General features: G+C 37.2%; 1 protein-coding gene across 1 annotated transcript in view; it reads left to right on the top strand.

Annotated features, from left to right (window-relative positions):
* The first annotated feature begins 9,503 nt into the window (after positions 1 to 9,503).
* LOC139729169 (DNA-binding protein RFX2-like) overlaps positions 9,504 to 21,440 on the top strand; it is a 30,709-nt gene continuing 18,772 nt past the window's right edge. Inside the window, exon 1 of the mRNA XM_071640100.1 lies at positions 9,504 to 9,539. The gene's annotated coding sequence lies outside the window, so the exon portion shown is untranslated. The remainder of the gene's footprint in view (positions 9,540 to 21,440) is intronic.

Below are 21,440 nucleotides of genomic sequence, written 5' to 3'. Positions count from 1 at the left end.
GTTTGTATTCAGTGGCACTCTGGGTAGTACAGTATACCTCAGTACCACCGTCTGTCTAAACGATAACTAGCAATAGATATCACACATATTTCTTCTACATATGTTCACTGTCATGTGTTGAAACACTGACTACAGACCAGGTGGTAACACGTTCTCATCCCTGTCACTATACACAAGTGTGTGCTTCGCACGGAGTCTGGTCGGGCTGAATACAAGCTCAAACAATTACTCCAGAGTCCAGCTCCAGAGTCCAAGTCCAAAACAAGCTAAATTTACATGTGAACATGCAGTGGTGCTACTGTACTGCTGATCCGACCGTTGCATGCATCCGTGTTACTGGAGAAAACAGCAAACTGAAACTGCAGAGCTGACACACCAGCCACATATCTATCTAAACACGAGTCTTTGAATCAAGTCCTTTTATGACTAAAAAGAATATGTTGGCTTACATGCACAACGTCAGCTGACGTACACCGCCACCGGCCCGGTACAGTAAAAAAAAAAAAAATATATATATATATATATATTTACTCAGTAGGGCCTAGGGCTACAGTTACTTCGTTGGACACGTTTTAACATGCTTTCGTGCTCAGCTCAGGCAGGCGCAGGCAGGCGCAGGCGGGCGGATATCACATCATGCATGGCAACTCTCAGTCAGCAAGGTACTTCAGATCGAATTTAGGCAAGTAAGATGAAAGCTTTCAAGCAAAGTGTGCAATATGACTGGAATACTCGTCGATTCTTGTGACCCTGAGCCGGTGTGGTGACGATCCCTGGCCCTGCCCTGGGGTGTTGCTGTTTTGGACTCTCCCCCCAGGTCCAGCGCAAAGACGTAGCGTAAACGGAGAAGGGTTTTCCCCCCTTGTGAAACACGAACTATGATGGCGCAAGCACTTCGACGTAGTCTGATTTTCAGACGGGGTTAGAATTTCCTGAATGGACGGAGCGAATGGACGCTTTCAAAAAGGAAGCAACAGGTTAGGCTGTTGTCGAGGAACATCCATTATTCTTATCCTAGTAATTAAAAAAAGAAAAGAAAAAGAAAAGGTGTTGGAGCTTCTATAATTACATTCCCTCTATATAGTAGCTGTTGCGAATGACGGCATAGTTTATGATTATGAGGTATCGAAGGAAATTACAATGGTTTTATTATGTGGCCAAAAATGATAATGAAATCGTTATTCAAATTAATGATCCACATTCCTTGCCATGGCAATGACTTCACAGAGACTCCAACTCTCCCGTTTTCGACGGGAGATCTCCCGCCGAAAACCTATCTTTGCAAATTCTCCCGTTCTCCCGCTTGAGATTTAATTTCTCCCGCCCTCCCTGCCTCTGTGTCTCCCGTTTGAAAGGATTTCTTACTTATTGCCATTGTATGTCGAAAAAAATAAGCCCTATAAAATAGCACCAGAGAGCATCTAGAACCCTAGGAACTTCGCGCTTCGCACACATCAACTTGGAGTCTCCCGTTTGCTGGGGGTTTCAGGTGGGAGAATCTCTCAGATCAGAAGGTGCTTTGGGTTGGAGTCTCTGAGTTCATGTAACATTTGGTTTACATCTGTCACTGTGTGAAATACAGTCCTTTTGCGATCACAAATATTCTCTGTCTTTAATTTATTCTCCAGTTCTCTTTTTTTCTTCTTTTCATTTATGTTATTGATATCATTTTCATTATTTCATTATTGATGTCATAAGTTGATCATCTTTATCATCATCGCATTAAGTTTTCATTTTCATTTTGACTAGCTTGATTCAGTGGCAGATCCAGGGAGTGCATCGGGCGTCTCCCCTTAAATTCTTCTTAAAACAAAAGAAATAAAAGGAAGAGAAAATGAAAGGGGGCGCTTGCCCCCCCCCCCTTGCGCTAAAGCCTTTGTTTTTGTTTTTGTTTTTGTTTTTGTTTTTGTTTTTTGCTTTTCCAGCAGAGTATAAACCCGAAAGTGGCAAAAGAAATGCCCCCCCCCCTTATAGAATTCCTGGATCCGCCCCTGATTCTTTCTTTGTACTCTCTAAAAAAAATCGAGTGAAAATTTTCACTCTAAAAAGAGTGAATACAAAAAAGAGTGAATTTCGAGTGACATTGGAGTGAATTTTGAGTGAAAATGCTCATTTTCACTCATTTTGGAGTGACGTCAGGGATCACTCGAAGATTTTGGAGTGATCCCTGACGTCACTCCAAAATGAGTGAAAATGAGCATTTTCACTCAAAATTCACTCCAATTTCACTTGAAATTCACTCCTATTTTTAATTCACTCTTTTTAGAGTGAATATTTTCACTCGATTTTTTTTTAGAGAGTATGGCAGTAATTCCATATCATTTTGGGAGTAAGGTATAACTGTACTCCCTGACATGATTTTCCTCTTTTGACCACTGGTCAGAAATAATGGCTTATACAAAGTTTTATATCACACAGTGACGTCATCGTGCAATAACAAGCTGCCTCTGGAGTTAGTCATTCAAATTCGTTTTTGATCACTCAATATTTTTCACCTTGATCAAAGAATTTAGCATTTACATCACGAAACAGACGGCTAACTAATTCAGCTCATACCCATCACAAACGAACTTTTTGTATCAAGGCTGTAAATATAAATCAGTATAGGATTTCATGAACCAGGTTGTCATGAACATTAATTATAACACCCTTTCCTCAATAAAAGAATAAAAAGATACAAAATTATATTCCGAGTTATACTTCCCCCAAAAATGGACTGACCTCTTCGTGAAATTGGAATTATTGTTACAGTTTGAATGACAAATTCTTATCCTATAGATCTAATTGACATGAATACAAATTCGAGTGATCAAAAGTGAATTTCAACGACAAAGTGAATGGGCATAACAAAAACCTCCGAAGTGAATGAACGCAATATTTGAATAAAACATCTGTATTATTATTGTTATCATTACTATTATTATCATTATTATTGTTATTATTATTAATATTATTATTATTATTATTTTATTATTATTATCATTATTATTACATTATCATTATTATTATTTTTTATTATTATTATTATCATTATTATTATTATCACAATAATTGTCATTACTATTTTATTGTCATCATGATCATCATAATCACTATTATCATCATTATTATTGTTTGAAGCATGATGATTGCAACAAAAACGTCAAAAAAATTTTCCATGAAAGTTGTCAAATTCGCCACGAATATTATCCTCATGTAAAACATAATATGCCCCCTCCTTCATGACAATATTAATGAAGTTTAATTAGTATAGTACAAATCCGCAGCCGCTATAGAGATGTATAGCATATTTCTTTATGGATAATACTAACTATAGATCTCGTGTGTAATGGATGTGGATTACGAGAAATTTGGAAGAGATGGGTCCAAAAGTGCTTTCGTTGTCTTGGAAACAAAGTAATATGTGCTTGTAAAATATAATTATCCATAAAGCTGCAGGGGGGGGGGGGGGTTGGGATGGGGTTGGGGGTTTATTATCCCCGTCATCGCAGCCCCCCTGCGAACCCCTGTTTATGGAATAGATCTATAATAGGACTATAGGTGTGCGTGTATGCCGGGAAGAGTAGGTTCCAAAAGTGCTTTTTGTTGTCTTGGAAACAGACTATGTATACAATTATTTACGTGTTCTTGTATATCGTACTCACAACGCTGTGATGTTCTCAGCGAGTATATATACTTGGCAGAGATTGGATAACTTGACTATCAGCCAAAGTTGGACACACAAGATGTGGAGGGCATTTCATGAAGCGTTTTGGTGGGATATTTTTCTGACAAACTGTTACAAGCTGCTGAAATCCTTGAAATGAAATACTCCCTGTGCTTATCTTGATACATGATATGCCTATGGGCATATAGATCCTTTCCACATGCAGTGTTTTTTCTAACGATCTATTTTTATGATACTCTTCACAGCTCAGTCGTTGGTAATAACTCTTGATATAACCGTTTAGAAAAATAGCACTAGAACTAGAACTAGCACTAGAAATCAAGAGCGCCGGACGCGGGAGGGGGGGGGGGCAGAGGGAGAACTTGCCCCCCTAGAATTTTGGGGTCAAAACTAGTTTTTGCCCCCCCCCCCCCATTTGCCCCCTGAAAGGCAACACATAATTTATCAATTATTCAAAGACCAAAATGAACAAAAGCACCTTTCTTGCCCAAAAATTGTCAATTTCATAACTGATAAATGCGAAATTTTCGCCCTTAACGGGGCACTTACACTTATAAGTAAATTTATTGTGTATACGTAGTAGCCTCGCGTCCTTCGAAGAGTGCCCCTTGAAACATATACCTTTAGTAAACCCTTTCATTTTTCCTTTTATATACTTCTAAGCTTTTTAGCAAATATTTTCATTCGCTCGAACAATGCGATCACGACAAAAACCGAAAGACAAAGTGAAAGTGGCTCACCAATGTATCCTGGCGCAACACTTTATAGTGACATTACCATGAACATTTCCAACAGTTTCGGCTCATAAGGATTATCGTTAAAAGCAGCTATATCAATGTATTGTTTTACCAAAGTGTGTAGTCTGGAGTCATATGCAAGCACTTTTCTTTAGATTTGCTACGAAAAAACTAAAGTTTGTTCGCAGTCAATGAGTATATCAATTAATAATGCGAACAAAGAATTAAAGACTATGTGATTTAGAACAACCCGCTTTCGAACTGACGTCTCTAACACCTATTGTATTTTTTTTTCTGCACTCCCTAACGCATATCATATAATGTTCCTGAAAGAATTGTGGATGGAAAATATACCAATTTCTGGTTCCACCTCCCTGCATTGATACGGGCAATGGTTAATAAAGTAATAGAAACATGACCTCCACAATAACGTGATGTTGACAGTGAGAGAAATGTGAGAGAAATGTGTTACAATACCAAAAGGAAAGAGAGTATAACTTGTGCCAATATAATTCATCAGGCAGTGCTCATCAGTCACGATGTGATATTTTAGTCCTTTTCACTCATCTAAAGCATAGAACCGTGGCAATTTGAACGAACCACAAACTGAGTGATAGAATATACCCGCTATGCCAATTCCTCAACCGCTAGACCACGAAGCAATGGACCGCGATGTCGGTCAAAAAAAAAAAATTGTATTCTATCTATCCGGGCCTCGAAGAGAGAGAGAGAGAAAAGCTTATCTAGGCCTGTGAGGCAAAGTAATGGGCCTCAGGATATATCAAGTTCAAGTTCAAGTTTATTTAACCAATTCATTAAACATTTGACATTTTACAAAAGGATACAGCATTAAGAATAATGAATGGTTTGGGACCCCAAAAGAAGCAGAGCTTGTAAAAAAGGGGCCCCGGATAAACATATAAAACAAAGCAAAACATACTAAAGTTTTAAACATATTAACAAGAAGTATAATAGTAACATATTTACATAGGACAGATGCAACACAAGCACACACACACACACACGCGCACACACACACATTCAATCATACAAACACGTGTCACAAAAACTCTCATGCACACACATATAATTTACATGAAATTGCAGAAAGATACTTTCTATTTTACTATACTTTTAAATTCAGCTTCCCTGATCATTCTTGTTTTACAAATTTCCCTCAAGATAAATGCGACATGTACGTTTAAAGTTGGATAGTGATGAGGCTGACCTAATTCTCAATGGCAAATTATTCCATTCTCTAATACAAACATATACAAATGAATTTTGGGCAGTTTGAGTTCTTGCAAAGGGTTGATGAATGAGATTACTTTTACGCGTATTATAAGCATGAACGGTAGAATTTAACACAAACGCATCCTTCATGAAAGATTTCGGATCACCTTGTGTCTTAAACATAAAAATCAAGCAACTCAAGATAACTAATTTTTCAAATGGCAAAATATGAAGTTGAATAAACAATGGCAAACTTGGACTTCTAAAGTTTGAATTTGTAATATACCTTACAGCTTTTTTCTGAAGAACAATCAACTTATCTATATGAGTCTTATAAGTATTTCCCCAAGCTACATTACAGTACATTAAATGAGGCATAACTATGGCATTATACAGAGTAATTAAGGTTTCTTTTGGTAAATAGAGACGTAACTTGGATATGATACCAACACTGAAAATGCCTTTCTTTTTGTGCACCTCGTAAGATTTGTTCTGCTGTATAATGCTTCGTCAAGACGTGTCCCTATAGCATAATCGTGCTGTCACGTGATCTCCATATGCACGTTATGACATTATCATTGTGCTCTTGTCCACTAATGAAATTGATGTAACTGTCACGGATGCTGTTTATTTTGTGTTATACTGCTAAACCATGACAGAGAATAAAGATAAGTAGGAACTATATATCACAAAGTAATTTTTAAACCATTCCGTATACATTGATGAGTTACAAGTTGATGCGTGAAATAACGAGAAGCTCAAGGCTCGGTATCAAATTCGGTGCACAATTAAAAGAATGCATGTCTTGAGATAAATATTGAGTGTAAGTATCCATAGGGCCTATACACCTATCTACAGAGCGCTCAAGTCTATAAAATACTGCGGACGGCTTATTGCAAGTCTGTACTAAGCACGTGCCTATCTCAGAGCGAAACAAACTGTTACCCATAGTTTCAAATTTGCCAGTTCATACATATAACCATTGCACTGATAACTGGTTGACATATATACTAGTAGATGGTGTTCCTCTTTGGCACAATCACAAGACTGGTTACCATTGTTGTTTGTACTTTTTATGAGCGCTGCAGGAAAAAAAAACACCAAAGAGCAAAACAATAAAAATGAAGAAGAAAATGTTGCATATAATTATGATGATGATTAGATAATAATTCTAACAGTGATATCGAAAACATACGTGACTTTTCACGTGACAACTCCCTAGACCCTCTTTAAAGAAGAAATCCACCCCCCCCAAAAAAAAAGATAAACTTCAAAAGAAAGAGAAACAAAAAATCCCTGTTATTATAGGACCCTATACACAGGATACAAAATGACAAAAATCGGATAAGAAGTGAGGAAGATATGACATTTTTCAATTTCACAATATTTTTCGGAAAACATTTCTTGACCAGTCCTTATGAGTATTCAAATAAGTGAGTTGATAATGCCATATCCTCACAATTTTCATGCAGGCCTACTTCATGTATTATTATGAAATTCGGTAACAAATCTTATTTTTAGCGAATATAAGTAAAGGCATGTTCCATCAATACCCATAAGAGTGAAATTTTTTTCTTTTTATTTCGGGTGGTTTTAAGACAAGTTTTATATTTATACAGTTGAAAATATGAGATTTTTGTTGTTTCTGTATATGAAATGAATAAAAAAAATTGTGAGAGCATGACATCGTCAACTTGCTGATTTGAATATTCAAAATGACTGGTCAAGAAATGTTTTCCGAAAAAAAAAATATTAGAATGTTATATTTTCCTTCGTTCTTATCCGATTTTTTTCTCCTTTTTTGTATCGTTCTGAAGGGAATATTTTTCTCTTTCTTTTGACGTTTATTTATTTTTGGGTTGGATTTCCTCTTTAATCCGAAACATTGCCAGAACACGTGGACTCAAGACCGGATACTATTGGCAAAAAACAACAACACCAACAACATTATGGAGGATTTACTTCCTCATCTGAATTCTACAGATTTGATTGATACAACGAAAAAAAAAGTTAAACAGGGTACCAAGATTGATTTCAGAGTTCGACGGAATGAAATTATTGCTGTTTTCACGATGCCGTCAATAAAGATATAATAGATTGTGAAAATAATCAATAGCGACTCTACGTTTCAAATGAAGACATGCAATCACTAATTCGCGTTAGTAATTCAGGATGGAGTGTGGAAACATACACTGTGTATTAACACGGGGTCATCCTGCACGAGATCGACACCCACGAGTAATAAACATTTCATCAGCCCACGAGTTTGTCATTGAAAAAAAAAAAGAGGTCCAGATGAGTCATAAACAGCCCACGAGTTCTGCATTATACACGGGTCGAACTAATGGGCTGTAATGACTCGTGGGTTGTATTACTCGTGGGCTATATGGGCTGTATATGACTCGTGGGCTGTATGATTCGTGGGTGTTGGTCTCGTGAATTTGAATGAGCCCCGACTTCAGTAACATAAACCCATATTCTCCCGTGGAGGAATTAAACCAAAAACCCTAAACAGACTATAAAGGTGTAAATCTTAATTGCTTATTGCCCACACCGAATGGATTTCATAGAAATTCGTCCAACTAATAAAGGCTACTCAACAAAGAGATCATTTTCATTTACACATATGATGTGTGAGATGAGATGATTTATGAATTCAGAGACACCAAAATGTTACGTTATAGACAATTATTTTAAAGTGTAAAACTCCCCCCCCCCCCCCCCCCCCAATATAAGCAGCCGCCTTGATTGTCTTCAAGGACTGGCACAGTTCAACACGAGAGTATTGCACGCAGGTAGCAGGTGCATGTTTCATAATTTATTTATTAATCTATTCATTCATTTGTTTACCTATTGATTTATTTATCTATCTATTTATCTATTTAATATTTATTTATCTATTCATTCATTTATTCACTTATTTATTCATATTGGAAATGTCAATGAGAATTACAAAAAAGATAAAGCGCGCCTTTTGTGCGGGAGGAGCACACGCTATTATTATTAATGTGAGTTTTATGGAATGAAAAATAATGGCAGCATCGCATGCTATATTAATCTGAGCTTTATGGAATGAAAAGTTAACAAAATGAACAGGTAAACTAAAAGTATTAATTTCTGTAAAGCTCTGAGCAAAGCGTCTTTTTTCAATCGGGCAAAAGCTGTTAAGTGGTTTATGTTATTAACATTTATTCCTTGCAGGATTGCCAGAAAGGAAACATTTTCCGCGTACATGCAGTCACGAGTTGTCGTCAGCGTTTAGGTTTCCATTCTACTCTACTGCTGCCATACAGCGAGTTGCCATGGGTTTTACGGGGTTTTACCAGTAGTATTCGGAGGGAATTTCTTAAATTGCAATCGAGATAAGTTGACCACATCATGGTTACAATGGAACGCCAACATCTGTAAGGGATTTTTCGAATTTAGCCTTCTCCACATCATGGTATTCCTGTGATTGCAACCTGTCGTCTTGTTAATCTGTAGCTATGACAACGCAGTACAAAATGGCTGCAGTGTGCATCAACGCGAGATAGGAGGATGGGACGCTCACCCTCTGCTGCTACCGCTGCCTCTTTCTCTTATTTTCCGTTTCCTGTAGGACGGTTTGCACAATGGTATTCATGCACCTGGCAACGAACTGTAGTTCCGTGTGCGTTGAAAGCAAATGTTAAACCCCATAAATTTGTAGATTTTGACAATCAATCGTTAAAAAGTTCTGTTTTATACATATTGAAGTGCAAATGATGCTGATATATGTCAAAGAAATCAGGTTGTTGAATAAATATATCTCCGGTGCGGACTAATACACTTGATTTCCTTGTGATGAGGTTTAGCAACAGTTGCCTTGAGAATAAACGCCATAGTCACCGTAGTCCTGGCGACTGTTACCCGCCAACGACAAGGTAATTTTTTCCCTTTTTATCCTACGTGTATACGTTGTGTGTTCCTTATGGTGTGTGGAAGCCATTCGCTGGACTTCACAGAACAGAGTTAATTTATCAAATTGTTTAATAATAATCTGATGGCTTAGGTGTAGAAGAGTAATTCATTGTTCCAAAATGGCGATTTTGCAATTTTCAAGTGCGTTCGTGGATATTGGGTTGTGTGATGTGGAGAGTGGGAAGTTGTATTGCAAAGTAGTACGAACACGCTATTCAGCCATTGCGTGTTGTACGCTGATATGAGTGTTCCTGCTTGATCACGCTACGTAACGACTTAGCGACTGGACGATTTTATGCCGACTATTGGACTTTGATTCTGCAGCTGTGCAGGCCATGACCTTACTTTAAGACATTAGTAATTAATGATCATGTATATTCTTTCGCTTTTATAATCATAAATCGTCAAATTCGTAAATATTCATGGATTCTAATCTGGGCACTTCGCATGCTGGCGATTAGGCAGACTCTTGACGCTTGACGGTAGTAACGGTTGCGCAGCTTGAATAGCGGTACGGTACTTGCGTGTTGGCATGCATGATACTCGTATGTGATATGCATGCATATGAATGGGAACGCGGGTAAACGGGGCACAGCGTATGAATCTCGGATCGGAAAGGGAAACGTGTATCGGTATCATCCGGCAACAACTATCCACACATAGTAAAAGAAGAGTTAGATTATAGATAGTTAATCCAATGAAAACACACATTAGTGCTCAGCTGATCTTGGGAAAAAAAGAATGATGTTACAGGTTACAGCTTACATTGGCATTCATTGCAAAATAGTGGATAGATTACGCTAAAATGTTAGATGTGGATCTCGGTCTAGAGTAAAACCACCACCAGTTTCCAGACACTTGGGCTTTTTTGCAATATTTGTTTACCTAAGATAGACATGCCTAACGTCACAGAGTCATATCTACAACAATGCATGTTAACTATGTCCAATTTCTTTTATTTAATGTTAAATTTTCCATCATAGAATTTCACTAAATCCCAAAACAAAACATCACTTTGATTTGATAATCCACCAGAATGCGGATGCGCACTACAAGTACATGCGCTTTCAATGTCAGTGAGCTTACAAGGCTGCTGAAAAATGTGCTGCACCATACCTTGTTGGTGCAAGGTTGTATTGGGGACACTGTGGCACCCGTTGGTGTCCGAATTCTGGCAAGTTGGCACTTGCATTCAACCCCTGTATGGTACATTTAGTCACTGAGCTGCATTGGCCCTTGTGGAGATTTTTTTTTTCTTTTGTGTTTTGGAGGATACCATCACACTTTGAACTTGCGCTAAGCGAAACTCTCGCAACGGAACGGCTAATTTCTATATTTTTAGCTCTCTTTCGCTGTAAATTTCGGCAACCCTGGTTCTTACCATGGTAATTTACGCGCTCTTTGGAAAAGTTGCGCCGATTCTACATTTTTTTTTTTTATTGTAAAATTTGGGATTTGAGAATTAGATGGATTTTTGGAGGTGATTTTATAAAGCCACCTTCCTGATCCTGTTATGAATGACAGTGCCAGCTTTTTTTGTGATGATAGAATTTGCTGACTTGTGATAAGTGATAGGTGTTCGGATTCTGAAGGCCAGCCCAAAACTGGGAGTTTTACTCGAGTTACATGTACATTTCTAATTTTTCAATTTTAGGAGCATTCTTGAAGTTGTGGTTAATGTTACACGTCTACTGTTACCGGTAGTCTTTCTAGCTAATGTGTGAAAGATAAGGACGGGAGGTGAGGAAAGATGTGATAAATTGGCAAATAATAATTCATGTTAAATTATACGGCCAGTTCTTACGAGAGAAGGTATTTATGGACAGGATGCAACATATGGTACTTCGTTCAGACAACATCTTTGTATTCTGAACATAAGACATTATATGTTTTCTGAACATTAGACTGTCAAACATTCTGTTTTAAAATTGAATTTTCTATAGATATAGTCAAGACTCAGAAAATACCTGTAAAAAAGAAGAGAGAAGGGAAAAAGTTTGCTCGATTGAATTCAATGAAAGGGATCATTAAACAGCATTTAGCGTGATTTTAAAAAATGGAGGAAAAATGGAATATGTGTAGAATTATATACAATTGTAAGCCTACCCTACTGAGTGAGTTACAAGTGTTCATTTTGCCAAAATCATGCTAGGCATCGTACAGAAAAAATGTCATACAGACATCTAATCATGAAAGATTTTTTTTTGTTTTGTTTTGTTTTGTTTTTTTTTTTACGATTTGCTCAATCTGATTAACGTGCTATAACATTAGAACATAAAATTTTATGAAATTTGTATAGGTGATGTACAGAAAAAAAAAAGTTGTGTTACATTGTAGGTCCTACATGTATGTGTTTCAAAGAGCTGTTACTGTAAAACAAATATTAAGATCTATTCCCGGCATGAAATTTCCGCGAATTGGAGCCAACAGCCTCTTTTGTGAATTTCAACTGGCATTCAATGCATGTAGTGTAGACAAGAACTTTCGCATGCATTTTAATTTTGCGAATCGGGGTCTTGGCTCTTGCAAAATTTGTGAAATCAAATGCAGGGCTGCCAACACTGGAAACTAGTTGAGAGTGAGACTCCCATGGGCCAATGCTATAATTTAGGAGTCAAAATGAGTGAGATCAATAGAAATGCATGCAAATGAAATAAACTTTTAGAGTGAGAAAGGACCAAAATGAGTGAGTCTCACGCTCAATGTTTGAGAGTTGGCAGCCCTGTAAATGCACACAAATGTTCCTTGTTTTACAGTATTTGCTTTCACTGGGGAGAGATAAGGAAATTTTTTGGATCATTTAAATAATATAACCCTACAAGTGTATGTCTGTCACATTTGTCGTGGTATAGGCCCTAATTATTTTGAAGCTTCAGGGCACCGTTTCTAAAGTTGTCAACCCTAACAAGTTATCAGTCTCAGACAGTTACCATATAGTAGCAGTCAGTGACCAGAGCATCTCAGGCAATCAAAACCAAGAAGTGTCACTGAAATTGTCAATAGGCTAACCCTATTGCTCCTCATACCCTTCCCCGCTGGCTCCGGCTAGAGACCCATTGCACCCCTTGATGAATAGTTAAAACTGCTGTAGGGGCCTGCTGTACTTTGTAGCACTGCAAGTCGGTATGAAATATCCATCTGATGTATTGTACAAGTACATTTCCAGATACGAGGCAGATATTACCAGAGTTATACCACTTCACAGAATTCGAAGATGTTGAAATACCTTTTCGGAATGTTTTTACTTCATATTTTACTATTTTGACTGATATGAAATAGATGGAATACCCCATACACAGTCTTTTTCTCGCATGCCCCAATTGTTATTACAACATTGATTCGTGCAGATTCTCCACACATGAAGCCTACATGTACATAATGGCAAAACTGTACACAATACATTGCAGTCTGAATGCAAATGAACATGAACAGGGCCACCACAAATTCTTGATCTTTTGGAGGGCTTTCCTGATTGGTTGAAGGGAGTGAAGCAGGGTGCTACATACATATAACTTTTTTTTCCCCACTTGCCCTGTCAGATAAGCAGAATTCAAATTGTTGCAGAATACCTTCCCAAACATGAATTTTACTTGCCCAAAAAAAAAGGAAAAAAAAGAAGTTCTAAGAAAAGATCATATCTAGACAATTACCTGTACATGTAAGTCAAGGGCTTGATGAAACACAATTATGAATTTATAAACAGTGCTCACTTGTTAATTAACACACTTCAGAGACATTCAAACACATTCAAACACTTAAAACACATTCAAGTAATTTACTTGGTTTTTCTGAGTGTTAGTGTTGCATTGCATTGGGGGTTCTTCACAAAAGTGTAGGAAAGTTGCTTAAATGAAATTAAAGTGCATTTCATCTCTAAATAGTCATCTTTTGACTTCTTTATTGTTGACTTCATTTCAAGGTGAAAAAGAAAAGTGGCTGCAGTAGTTTTTGCTCGCAAGCATTTTCCCCCGTTGTTCCAAAATGCATGCCTGACTTTGATTTTTAGCAGTATTTTTGAATATAGGTAAACAATATTGTAACCAACATTTCCTTGACAGAATTAGGAAAGCTTATGATACATTTGCTACATGATGTAGTGATATGATTTTAAGATGAATATCAATGCAGAATACACATTAGGATTACACATTTTGCCAATTGTTATTGAATGTTTCCGGACAAACATGAGAAGAAAATGTCAATGAGAACTCTTTATCAGAATAGAAAAAAAACAACAAAGAAATCCAAATAAGAAGACGGAAACAGAGGGAGTTGTACAGTAGAAATGTATCATTACTATGGCATTAGCAATTACAATCCTTGTAGGTGTGATCGACTGTAGAGTACTAGAAGCATAGTGACTTAATTGTGAACTGGAGATAGTATACCTGATACTTACAGTGTTGCAAAAAATAAGCAGAAATTTGAGTGCACTGCATAGCATACATTATATTCCAGAGGTGCTTCCGCTTTCATGTCATTGAATATGTAGCATCAATTTATAGTCTGTTTTGATAATTACTACAAGTTCAGAGGATCATAAACGTTAATTATTGTTCATTACAAACCGTATCGAAGGCCATCGTCAGTGCATACACTGTCACTGCGATCTTTCAATCTCACAATCACACTTGCATGAATCATTGTGACCTTTACCAGCCCAAGTCATCTTCTGCACAATTGACACAGTCAGCCTGTTTCCATGCAGCTCTATAGTTTCTGAATCATGTGGCAACCTGTCAAGTTTTTTTGGAAGAGCATCAGAATTTTTTTGAGTAAATCATTCATATTACATTGACCAAATATATTTGTTGACCAATAAGAGGTCCTGCAGAATTAATATTTTTGCAGTCCCCCCAAAAAAAACAAAAACAAAAACAAAACACAAGCAAACAAACAAACAAACAAAAATCAGAGCAGCTTCAAGTTGCCCCCCTCCAGTGAGTGGCCCAGGGTCCAATTTTTTTAAATGACAGATGTTAGCATAGCAATGCTTGCTAGAGAATGAGCAAATTGTGGTACTGGTATTAACAGTCAAGCAAGAAAAACGATTAATACTAGTACTTGGCATTGTAACAAGAGCTGTTATTATACAGGTGTAGAACATGGAACAACTTTTTAATAGAGAAGTTGATGTGGGGCCCAGGGTCCCATATTGTAACAGATGTAAGGATAGCAACTTCTTCTATAATGACAACTTCGAGTCGAATAGTAACTTGCAGTAGCAACAGCCAATCAGGAATCGAGATTATTGTCAATTCTGTGACGCTTGTCAGTGCAGCAGGAGCTGCTAACATAGCAACTTTCTATGAGATCTGGGCCCTGTTCGTGACAGTGAAATTTCAGGGCAGCCTCAAGGTGCTCCTCCAGAGAGTGGTTAAAGGACAAGTTCGCCTTCATAGACATGTTGGTTGAGTGAATGCAGCAATATTAGTAGAACACATTGAGAGTTTGAGGAAAATCGGACAATCCTTTCAGAAGTTATGAATTCTTGAAGTTTCTGCTCAGTCACGACTGGATGAAAAGGCTATTATAGCTTGTGATGTCACATGTGTACAACGATATAAAGAAAGCATAAAGAAAATTCAGCATATTTCCATGTTTCTCGCATAACAAATGAACGCTCGACTTCTCTCTTTCAGAAGGCGGGTGGAATAATATTACCCTTAACATACGTCAGTTATAAGTCGAAGAAATGTGCACTTTATTCAAAAAGTAAAGTTTTGTGAAATTCTCTTTTTATTTTTCTTATAGGGAATATAGTTGTAAGCATGTGACATCATACATTGTAGTAGTTTATTCTAATCCAGCAGTGACTGCACAGATACTTAACAAATTCATAACTTTTGAACGGATTGTCTGATTTTCCTCAAACTTTCACTGATGTGTTCTACAATGTATTGCTGCATTCTCTCAATCCTTATGTACAATGTACATGTATATGAAGGTGGACTTGTCCTTTAAGGTGTTGCTCAGTAAATTTCAAGGCAGCCTCAAGGTGGCCTCAAAAGGGTGGCCCTGGTTGTGTCCATTGATTTTCAGGTCAGCCTCAAGGTGGTCCTCTAAACCCAGAGGTGTTGCCCCTTAAAATTTCAGAGTGGCCCCTAGGTGGCCTCCTAAAACTGACCTGGTGGTGTCTATGAGACAGTGTGTTTAAAACGAGTGTCTCTGATGAGGACTCTTTTTAGACTGGCAGTGTATAACATGTAGAATATGATATAGTTCACAAAAACAGTACTACATCTGTATGTTGTATCTTACTAGATACAGAATCTCATTAGTCAGGACTCAGTCACATTGCAGTCTCACCACTTTTTGTATCAAGTTATGAAATTATCATGAATAAAGCAGTAAAGTCATATTGAGAGATCTTATGGTTTTGTGTTCACAGTCACCAACAAGCTTTAAAACAATTGTTCTGGTCCAGAGATTTTGCTTTGATGTACAAGTAAAGTGGATATTCATTCTTTTCTAATTGTATTTTTTAGCCTCAAGGCAGATGATAATTTTGACACCCCCTCCCCTACAAGTACATGCAATTGAGACAATTAAAAAGTAAGTTACAATGATGCACTGTACTCCCTAAAAGTTTTGATGGTTGATTACAATACCCAAGATGTTCATTCCCAAGAATACCAGGTACCTGCCATTCTGTGGTGCTGTTGACTGTAAATGGTGGTCAATGAATTATTCATTGTATTGATTGACGGCTCCATGCCGATTGTCCCTGTTCACACTTAAACAGAAGAACCAGATGTTTGCCTGACACACATCAGCGATCACACAAAATCCTTCCCAGCCATTGGAGAACACTAGAAGTGTGTACGATTGCAGGTTGAGCTTTCTTTTGTGCCTCTGTCTGTTTGCATTTGTAATCATGGTGCACTCTCCTGCAAGTATACAAAATTTGTGTTATCTTGAGGGGATGGTATAGTACTGGTGGAGATGAGGATTGGGCTTTTAACTTTTTGTGAGATAACCAAGAAGCCACTCATGAAATAGTACAGAGCATACCATTTAATTTTATTTGATGAAAATTGGTTTTGGAATGGCTGAGACATACAGTTGTAACATCTAAAAAGTAAACCAAAGCGATTGTAGTAAAAGGTGGGTCAAACCTTTTATTACGATTGCTCTGTTTTGGATCTCAGCCATTTCAAATCCAATTTTCATCAAATAAATGGTTAATTTCTCTGAAAATTACCTGTTCTTTCATATTTCATAAGAGATTTCTTGTTATCTCACCAAAAAAAAAAAAGAAGAAAATGTTAGAAACGTGAAAGTAGGACTTAACCCAAACTATGTACATGTGTACATGTACTACAAGTAGCTTAGTATACATTTCACATCCATACTTCTTTCAGTCATGGTGTTCATTCTGTTTATGACAGTCTATGACTATACATGTACCATTGGGGGGGGGGGGGGGGGGGGGGGGGGGGGGGGGGGGGGGGGCGAGGTACATGTACATTGTAGCATGCAGAAATGCCAAGTTGCCCTGATTCTGCTGGAATCTCCCTCATCAGTTAAATCATGGGGGAAAAAACAAAAAAACAAACTATTCATTTCTTTACATTGTACATGTATGTCCAGACAATAGAGTATGGAAAGTTTCCTAATTTGGGAATCAAACTTGCTTTAAACATTTGTACATGTTGCCCATCAAGACGACATCTGAGACTCCCAAATAGCTGTTTGGAATCTTGATTTTGATGCATGAGGGGTAGCAGCCCTGTTAAATGTGTAGGAGTACCTGTATTTTTGTTTACCATCATCATTGCAGTGCTTGTAGGTAAAACTGCTCCTCTCTTGAACCTTAGTTATTGGTGATTTTGAGCCCAAGTTTTGATTTCTTGTATTCATTATGGCTCGTAAAACACATACGCTGGATTCTCAGAGTATGGCATTCATGGAGTAAAAACATAATACCTTGTACCTTTTGTGTTAGGGGTGTATTTGCTAAACTACATGTAAGCCAGAAGAAATTGTCAATTTTGTTGTACTTGTGAGTTGTTACCCTTCAAGTACATTTTTTTTTTTTTTTGGGGGGGGGGGGTGGGGGTTGGCTATTAACTGTATAACTGAGGCACTACTGGCATCAGCTGAATTTCCCTTTGATCTTCACCAATGTACGTACATAAATCTCTATCAGCATGGACCAGAAATGTCACGTGATGGGCAATCGACCAATCGGATAGCTACATTCTAAATAGGTGTTGTATGTTTGTAGTCAACAGCTAATGTTAGGCTTTGCACATCCATCAAAAGGAGAAAATGTTATGTGATATTTGTGTACTTCCTTGTATGTACTGCTACAGTAAGTGCTCAACTATGAGTAGGACTTGTCTGCAGCTCAAAGCTGCATCAAATTTTTGCAAACTCAAGGCACGTAAAACATTGCTAACTATTTAAATCCATTTTTTTAAGAGAAGGTTTTGTCAGCTTTGCCATTTATTTATCTATTCGTTTATTTATTTATTTATTCATTTATTTATTCATTCATTCATTGATTTCCAGCAATAGGGTGGATAGCCCTTTCGGCACAGCTGATTTTCAAAGGGGTCCACTTGACATGTACAGTCATCTAAAATTCATTTAAAAACAACAACAGCGATAAATACGCATTAAAACTTATACACCATGGGTATGAAATCATTAAAAAAAAGTGACTTATGGTCGACAAATTAATATGATTCATCAAAATTATTTCAGTAGCAAAAGAAAAAAAATTATACACAAAATGACTTGCAGTCGACATGATGATACGTTAAAATAATTGCAGTAATAGAAATAATCAGACAAAAAGACGATAGAAATATACTCAGAGAACTCGATTTAACACAACTAAATACCTAACAACAACAACAAAAATGTGTTAGAGTTTGTGTGTGTGTAGATCTACACTGTACAATGTATTTATACAGTCATATGAGGAAGGGGATATCCAAAACCTAAACTTGGAACCGGTGACCAAATAAAAGATAAAACAATACTTGATATAAAAACAGATATTGAGAATATAAATGAAATATATCAAATTACAACTTATGTAAAAAGTCTGAATCTCATTTTTCATCTTCTGACAAAAACAATGTATATCTTTCGTGTTCCCGGTGACCAATGTCTATGAATTAAATAAGCTTGAAATTACAAAACTTCTATAAGGTTTCATAAAATTTGTTTTAGGTTTACAGGAACCAAATGCCGCAAAAAAAGCCATGAACTATAAAAGAAGCGCACATAGCCATTGCCTACAATGAATGCTACCAGCTTTAATTTCATAATGCAGCTTTTAATATTTTCTTTTTTTAAGCCAAAGCTTTGCTCCAGTTTTGCATCATACAACTTCATCTTGGCACACAATTGATCCTGAAGTTCCTCTTCATAAGATCTTGTGTGCATAAATAAAAGTTAGACTAAATGCACCACCTATTTTACTGCTTGAAGCACTGAAGTGTGCCTGCAAACAGTATGGAGCTGGATTTAGATGTCATTGTAAATGTCAGGAAGCATTTTATAAGATGATCAGGGCGTTAGCCAGCAGTTCATGCAAGTCCTGAGCAAAGGACATGACCACAACCCCGTAAAGTTCACATGACCTCAGGGTTGTTCTTTTTTCTCACTTTTTTGTTTTGTTTTTAGTGGAACTCTTCTTGACGTTCAGTGGAGTGCAGTGCCCACATGTGAATTGATGGTGTAGGATTTTATTTCGTGAGCACTTCACTTAAAAAACTATCCTATTCTCCTCTCTATCCCTTCCAGAGAAGCAAGCATTTTTGCAGCGCTTCAGGATGTTGTCAAGCAAAATATCCAATTATAGTGTCAAGAAATCTGATGAGTAATAGTGCTGTCAGAGAAGACCCTGCCACAAATGGCTGAACATGACAAGAGAGGTAGCCTGCACTCTTAAATCAGGGATTAATCTTGATAAAAAAAAAGAGCAAAAAGAAGCAAAATGGGAGACGTTGGAATATCGCTCTCAGAACCATAATTTAAAAATACCATTGACATCCTCTATGTATTTTGCTTTCCTGTAGTATGGAAAGTGTTCCCGAGGGCTTTGTAGTCTTCTAGTGAATGGAAAATTGAGTATTGATTTTAAAAGTTAAGGAATACATCTAGTCTAATGTTATCCCAGGTATGTCCCTAGGGATAGCAAACATTTGAATTCAACATGTACTAGTACATTTGTACCTTGCACCCACCTTTTTCTTCACCTGTGAAATTAGTAACTCTAGTTTGGGTGGTGTGCAAGGACCCAAATAAAATGTATTCTGTAGTTGGCAGAAATATGAAAATTAGTGATCCATAGAGCAGCCTACAGTGTATTCTCTCTGCATAATGCATTGTAAAGACACTGATCCTCAGTCTGCTTCACTACCACACAACATGGAGATGCCTGTTTTCAGGCAAAAACCTGAATTGAGGTCCTGAATATCAAATTTCAGGCTTCATCATATAAAGGGTACAAACGTAGCTTCCTACGAGTGACATGTATTTCAAACCCCCTCTTTCTTTCTAACTGGCATCCCTGTGTGTAGCAGCATTAATTTGAATTGTAACCTGAACATGGCCAGTTTCACTCTGGATTGATAGGGACATTCACATTGTAGTAACTAGTATTTCCATTTTTAAAAAAAAGAAAAGAAAAAAGAATTATTTATTTTTTTTTTTTATGAAGATTGATGGCTATTAAAGTCTGCATTAGCTTCTGTCAAATTAATTCAGCTCTTGCCTCTGCTTGCTGTTCCTTTGCTCTGTCTGCCTGTTGACCAGGCACAGTAATCCCCAATTCTTACTCTGTCTAAATTTGTACTCGGTGTTTGACCTACTAGGCTGTCTGCAGTAGGCTGCCTGTGTGAGAGTCGATCTAAGTGCATCTGGTGCATGCTAGTTTGATTGATAAAAAGGCCCATGTTCATTGGATGTGAACGTAGACTGCCTGTGTGAGGGTACAAATGTGTGGCATGTGTGGATTTGATGGCAGCAAGATACTCTAGCAAGCTTTGGCCCCTAACCGTGCCAAATGGCATGTAGTGAAAGGTCATTGGTGATATTAAAGTCTATAAATATTGTACATTGTGCCCGTGTCTACCTACATAGAGACAGTCCCTTCACTAAAATGAGTTTCCGTCATTATTATCAGGGACAAATTTAGTGTTTTTAATGCAGTAATAAGTGTTGAACATCTTGCAGGAGTATGTACAATCGTATAATTGGATCATTATTCCTGCGAAGGCAATCTTAAAAATCTCTGTTGATTGTGTGAGAGGATACTTGTAGGATTGCAGTAAACCTTGTCACATTCTATTTCTGTTTCAATGTTTACGTCTGTGAGATTTACCACTACAATTTTATGTTTCTCATGGTTTATCACATTTCATGTGTATCACACATGTACACCATAGCTCACCATGATCACACCTACTAATCAACACATTTTAGCGTCCACTTGGAATTTGTGTGCATTGTGTGTGATGTAATTGGAAGGTGGGCCTTTGATTCAAGCTTGATACAGGATATACCTGTTTTCATCCATGTTGTTATTGCTGGATTTTGATGGAGAAATTTGCAAATTACTGTTGGGCCCCAAATTTAACAACAGGCGAAAATATTGCCATCTAATCTTCATTGCATAAAGTGGCAGAGTGAATGGACAGGCATTAGTGCAATGTTACAATAGCCTCGGTGTCAAATTGTGAAAACTACATCTCACAGAAATGTCTGTGACCTCATTCATAACAATATCTGTTTGTGAAAATAACAACTTTTACAGTTAATTGTATCGGAATAGCAAAGACCCATCTGTACTGTGTGTGTACTTCCTCCATTTTCTTTCATTTTTTTTTTTTTTGCTTTAATGT

The sequence above is a fragment of the Diadema antillarum genome, unplaced genomic scaffold, assembly GCF_040938485.1.
Source record: "Diadema antillarum isolate AM-2024a unplaced genomic scaffold, OU_Dant_1.0 seq00000222_RagTag, whole genome shotgun sequence".
In the NCBI taxonomy this organism is placed as follows: Eukaryota; Metazoa; Echinodermata; class Echinoidea; order Diadematoida; family Diadematidae; genus Diadema; species Diadema antillarum.
This window is presented reverse-complemented; position numbering and strand designations above follow the sequence as displayed.